Source organism: Orycteropus afer, unplaced genomic scaffold (assembly GCF_000298275.1).
Source record: "Orycteropus afer afer isolate SDZICR_OR568_19922 unplaced genomic scaffold, OryAfe1.0 scaffold00100, whole genome shotgun sequence".
In the NCBI taxonomy this organism is placed as follows: Eukaryota; Metazoa; Chordata; class Mammalia; order Tubulidentata; family Orycteropodidae; genus Orycteropus; species Orycteropus afer.
In genome coordinates this window covers 3,713,678-3,719,041 of record NW_006921687.1, presented here as the reverse complement: position 1 = coordinate 3,719,041, position 5,364 = coordinate 3,713,678, and the positions used below count along the sequence as shown (strand labels likewise).

General features: G+C 39.9%; 1 pseudogene; it reads right to left on the bottom strand.

Annotated features, from left to right (window-relative positions):
- LOC122150178 overlaps nucleotides 1–5,364 on the bottom strand; it is a 51,445-nt pseudogene that overhangs the window by 43,014 nt on the left and 3,067 nt on the right.

Here is a 5,364-nt window from a genome sequence, read left to right as displayed (position 1 = left end):
GGAAGTAGATTGCCCCATCTTCCTTCCGAGGAGTGGCTGATGGGTTTGAACCTCCAGCCTTCTGGTTAGCAGTCAAGTGCCTTAGGCACTACGCTACCAGAGATCCCTGTGATGAACATAGGTGTGTATATATCTATTTGTGTCCTGGCTCTCACTTCTTTAGGATATATACTTAGTAATGGGATTACTGGATCAAATGGTATTTCTATTTCCCACTTTTTAAGGAATTGTCATAACATTTCCCACAGTGGTTGTACCATTTGACAGTCCCACCAGCAGTGTATGAGAGTCCTAATCTCTCCATATCCTCACCAATATTTATTATTTTCTGTCTTGTTGAACTTTGCTATTATTGTTGGAGTGAGATGATATCTCATTGTTGTTTGTATTTGCATCTCTCTAATGGCTAATGATCATGAACATTTCTTCATGTGTTTGTTTGGCCACCTGAATATCTTCTTTGGTGATATGAATATCTTCTTTGGTTCATGCCTTCTGCACATTTTTTAGTTGGATTTAGTTGGATTGTTTTAAAATTGAAATTTTGGAGTTTTCTATAAATTTTAGAGATAAGTCCTTTGTCTTACATCATTGCTGAATATTTTTTTTCCAATCTGTAGGTTCTCTCACTTTTTTTTTTTTCTTCAGGAGAAGTTGTTTCATGGGCATAAGAATTTAATTTTTGGAAGGTCCCAGTCATCTAGTTTATCTTCTGCTGTGTGTACATTTTCATTTATGTTTTGTAATACATTAATGCCATATATTAGGACTTCTAAGTTGGCCCCAATTTTTCTTTGAACTTCATAGTTTTAGGTTTTACATTTAAGTCTTTGCTCCATTTGGAGTTAGTTTTTTATATGGTATGAGGTATGGCTCTTATTTCATTTTTTGCCGGCATCATTTGTTAATGAGACTCTCTCTTCCCGATTTCATGTATTTCAGCCCTTTGTCAAAGATCAGCTGACTATAGGTGGATGGATATATTTCTGGGTTCTCAATTCTCTTCCACTGGTCTATATATCTGTTGTACCAAGACCAAAATTTTTGACTACTATGGCTATATAGTAGGTGTTGAGATTGGGGAGTTCTTCAGTAGTACTTATCTGAAGGCTCTTTCCTTTCCATATAAAATTAGTGATTGGCTTTACTATGTCCTTAAAGAATGTTAAGGAATCTAGGTCAGGATTGTGTTAAATGTATAGATTCCTTTGGGTGGTATTATTTTCATAATGTTCAGTCTTCCTATCCATGAGCATGGTATGTTCTTCCATTTATGTACATCTCTTATAGTTTCTTGAAGTAGTGTTTTGTAGTTTTCTTTGTGTAGGTCTTTTGTATCCCTAGTAAGATTTATTCCCAAGTATTTTATTTTTTTGGTAGCTGTTGTAAGTGGTATTGATTTCCTTTTCAGAAACCTCTTTGCTGGTGTAGAGGAATCCAACTGATTTTTGTATGTTGGTCTTGTATCCTGCCACTATGCTAAATCTTTCAATAAATTCAAGTAGTTTTCTTGCCAAGTCTTTTGGGTTTTCTGTGTATAAGATCATATCATCTGCAAATAAGAATAGTTTTACTCCTTTCTTACAAATTTGGATGCGTTTTTGTTCCCTTTCTTGCCTTATTGCCCTGGCTAGGACTTCCAATATAATGTTGCATAGGAGTGGTGATAGAGGACATCTTTGTCTGGTTCACATTCACAAGGGGAATGCTTTCAGTCTCTCTCCATTGAGAATAATATTGGCTGTTGGTTTTGCATATATGCCCTTTATTATGTTGAGGAATATCCCTTCTATTGCTATTTTTCTGAGAGTTTTTATAAGGAATGGGTGCTGGATTTTATCCAATGCCTTTTCTACATCTATTGATATTATCATGTGATTATTTCCCTTTATGTTACTTATATAATGGATTGCATTTATTTTTGAGCATGTCCAAGAGGGATATGTTGCCTCCACAATCTAAAGAGGCCCACTAGCATTGCACCTTCTTTTTAGTTGTGGGAGGTGCCAGATACAATAATTTATCCTGTACTTTAATAGAAATACCTTGACATGTCCCATACCACTGAACCCCTAGAAATTTCACTGAGGTAGAAGGCACCTGAACTTTTGTCAGCTTAATTTTCCATCTTCTAACACACAGATGTCTTACCAATAAGTCTAGAGTCATTGATACTCCTTCCTCTTTAGGTCCAATCAGCATAATATCATTAATGTGATGGACCAATGTGATGTCTTGTGGAAAGGAAAAGCGATCAAGTTCCTAAAGACTAAATTAGAACATAGTGCAACAGAGTTGATACACCCTTGACATAGGAACAGGAAGGTTTATTTCTGGCCTTGCCAGCTGAAAGCAGACTGCTTCTGGTGATGCTTTTGAACCAGAATTGAGAAAAAGGCATTGGCCAGATCAAGAGCTGTGTACAAGATATCAAAACAAAAACAAAACCTACTGCCATTGAATTGATTCTGACTCATAGTGACCCCATTTGGTTTCCAAGACAGTAAATATTTACAGAAGTACATTGTCTCATCTTCCTCCCATGGAGCAGCTGGTGAGCTTGAACCACTGGACTTCTGGTTAGCAGCCAAATGCCTTACCCACTATACCACCAGAGGTCCTTACCAGGTATCAGGAGATGTATTAATCTGCTCAAGCAGTGAAACCACGTCTAGAACAGCAGCTTAAATTAGAGTCCCCACCTCGTTAAGTTTACAATAATCCATTGTCAATCTCCAAGATTCATCCATTTTTTGCAATACTGAAATAGGCAAGTTAAATGGGGATATGGTGGGACTCACCACCTCTACATCCATCATGTCCTTGATGGTAGCACTAGTTTCTCCAATACCTGCAGGAATGTGGTATTGCTTTTGGTTTACTATTTTCCTAGGTAGGAGCAGTTCTAATGTTTTCCCCATGGCTTTTTCTACTGTAACAACCCTTGCTGTACATGTCAGGGATCCAATATGGGAGTTCTGGTAGTTGATGGGCATGTCTGTTCCAATTATGCATTCTAAAACTGAGGAAATCAGGACAGGATGGGTTCGGAGATCTACTGGACCCACTTTGATGTGGACCTCAGCTAAGACTCCATCAATAACATGACCTCCATATGCCACCATTCTGATTGGTGGTCCACAGTGATGTCATGTGTCTCCTGGAACTCATGTCAATTCAGAGCTGGTGCCCAGTAATCCCCCAAAAGTCTGATTATTTCCTTTCCCCTAATGACCACTCACTCTCTTAAAAGTCTATAGAACCCTTTGGGGAAGGCTGGGAGAAAAATTAACAGTATAAATTTTTGGCACTGTATTAGGGTTCTACCTGAAGGCAACCTAGCCTCCTCTTCATTCAAGAGGTTGTGGGTGTATAAATTGGCTAAAGTATAAGGATTGATTGAGGGGCCATGACTCTATTTTGGTGATTTGAGTTAGGCTGCTGTTCACTTAATCTGGAATTCTTCTGCTTATACAGATCAAGTAAGTATTTAGTAGATTTCCCATCTATTTAATTCTGAGGGATAGCAAGCCTAAGTAGCCCACACCATAAATCCATAGTTAGACTATCCTGATTACTGCTTTGAATCTGCTGTCCTTTACAGTAACCACATCCACCTGGTCTTTGTCAATTGAATGCTGCCACTTAGTCCTTACCACTACAGGGTCCAGTCAGCCCCATTATAGTTAGGTGTCTTAATTGAATTGGTGCAGTTCCAACTGTCAAATCTAACTTACCCAAAATAGTGATCACTACACTCTTTAAGGGAGCTCTGGTAGGATAGTGGCCAAGACACTTGCCTGCTAACCAGACGGCTGGCGGTTCAAACCCACCAGCCACTCCTCGGAAGGAAGATTGGGCAATCCTACTTCCGTAGTGATACTGCCTCGGAAACCCAAGGAGGGGTCGCTATGAGTCGGGGCCGACTCGACGGCACATAACAACAACAACAACAACACTCTTTAAGGATCCTGAGCCTCCCTTCACAATTTTGTCCCTCATTGTTGCACTAGAATGTGTGTCCTCTGGATACTCAATATGTGGCCTGTGGGGCTAATCTGATAAACTCACTGTAGCATACCAGTTTCCCTAAGCCTCCTTGGATACATTCTTCTACAGTATACCAAGGCAGTTCTGGTACTTTACTTAGTGTTTGTTGTTGTTGTTATGTGCCCACGAGTCAGACCTGACTCATAGTGACCCCTCCTTGGATTTCTGAGGCAGTATCACTATGGAAGTAGATTGCCCAACCTTCCTTCCAAGGAATGGCTGGTGGGTTACTTAGTGTAGGCCACCACATAAACCATGCTTCAGTAAGCCAAATAAACTCTTAGATACTTTCCTAACTTCTTGAACGGAAACATTGAATGAATAATCTGTGCTTAGTGGGCTCAAATCAATAAACTCAGACTGATCCAACTTTATGTTCCTTGCACCATTATCCCATACCCTTAATACCCATTCCCACATATATTCTCTAGATTTCTGTTTGTACATATTAGAAAAATCAAGAAGTTCTTTGGAGTGTAATATATCTCTTCCTGGGACACAATTTGTGCTTCACCTTTTGGGGCTTGCTGACACTTAAGTCTACTTACAGGTTTAGAAGCAGCCAGTGGGGGTGGATCCTCAGAATATTCAGCAATAGCTTGTAAGACATCTGCCTCAGGCAATGCCCTAAACAATGCCCCAGCCACATCCCCAGGTGATATCACAATGACTCAGCAGGTGATATCACAATGACTCAGCAGGCAATTCAACAGTTTAGGGGCTCAGTGTCCACAGCTTTCTAATTATCTGCCTATAGGTCCCCATCCCAAATTTCAGGATCCCATTTCTTCCCATTCAATGTCCTCACTTTAACTTCAGACACCATTCATTATTAGTAATTCAATTGGCATTGTAATTCAGTTACTCTTGTGATAAGACACTGCGTTTGCTTTTTGGCAATATTGGTGCTGATACTATAAGAAATAGGGCTTTCTTTCAGGGTGCAAGTGGAAACATTGAGGTTTTTTACACGGCACTTGACCTATGACTCTAAAACCCTGAGTTCTTCTTGTTCTGTGAGTCAATCTGAAGCCAGAATTCTAGCAGCCTCCAGGAAAATCTTTAACCAGAAACCTTTTAGTGTCAGTAGTGCTAACAGAACTTTTGTAATTCTAAACACTCCTTAGGACTTTTATCTGCCCTCCAGTCTCAGCAGGTATCAAGGAACTTCCTCCGAACTCAGCACGCTTCACAAAAGCCATCCGAATTCAGCACGTATCAGAGATTTGCGAGGCTCCTAAAAGTCTTCCCCATATCTGAGCCGCATCCTCCCTAGATAATATTTTCCTAAGTGAACTTTGGAGCTGGGGGGAG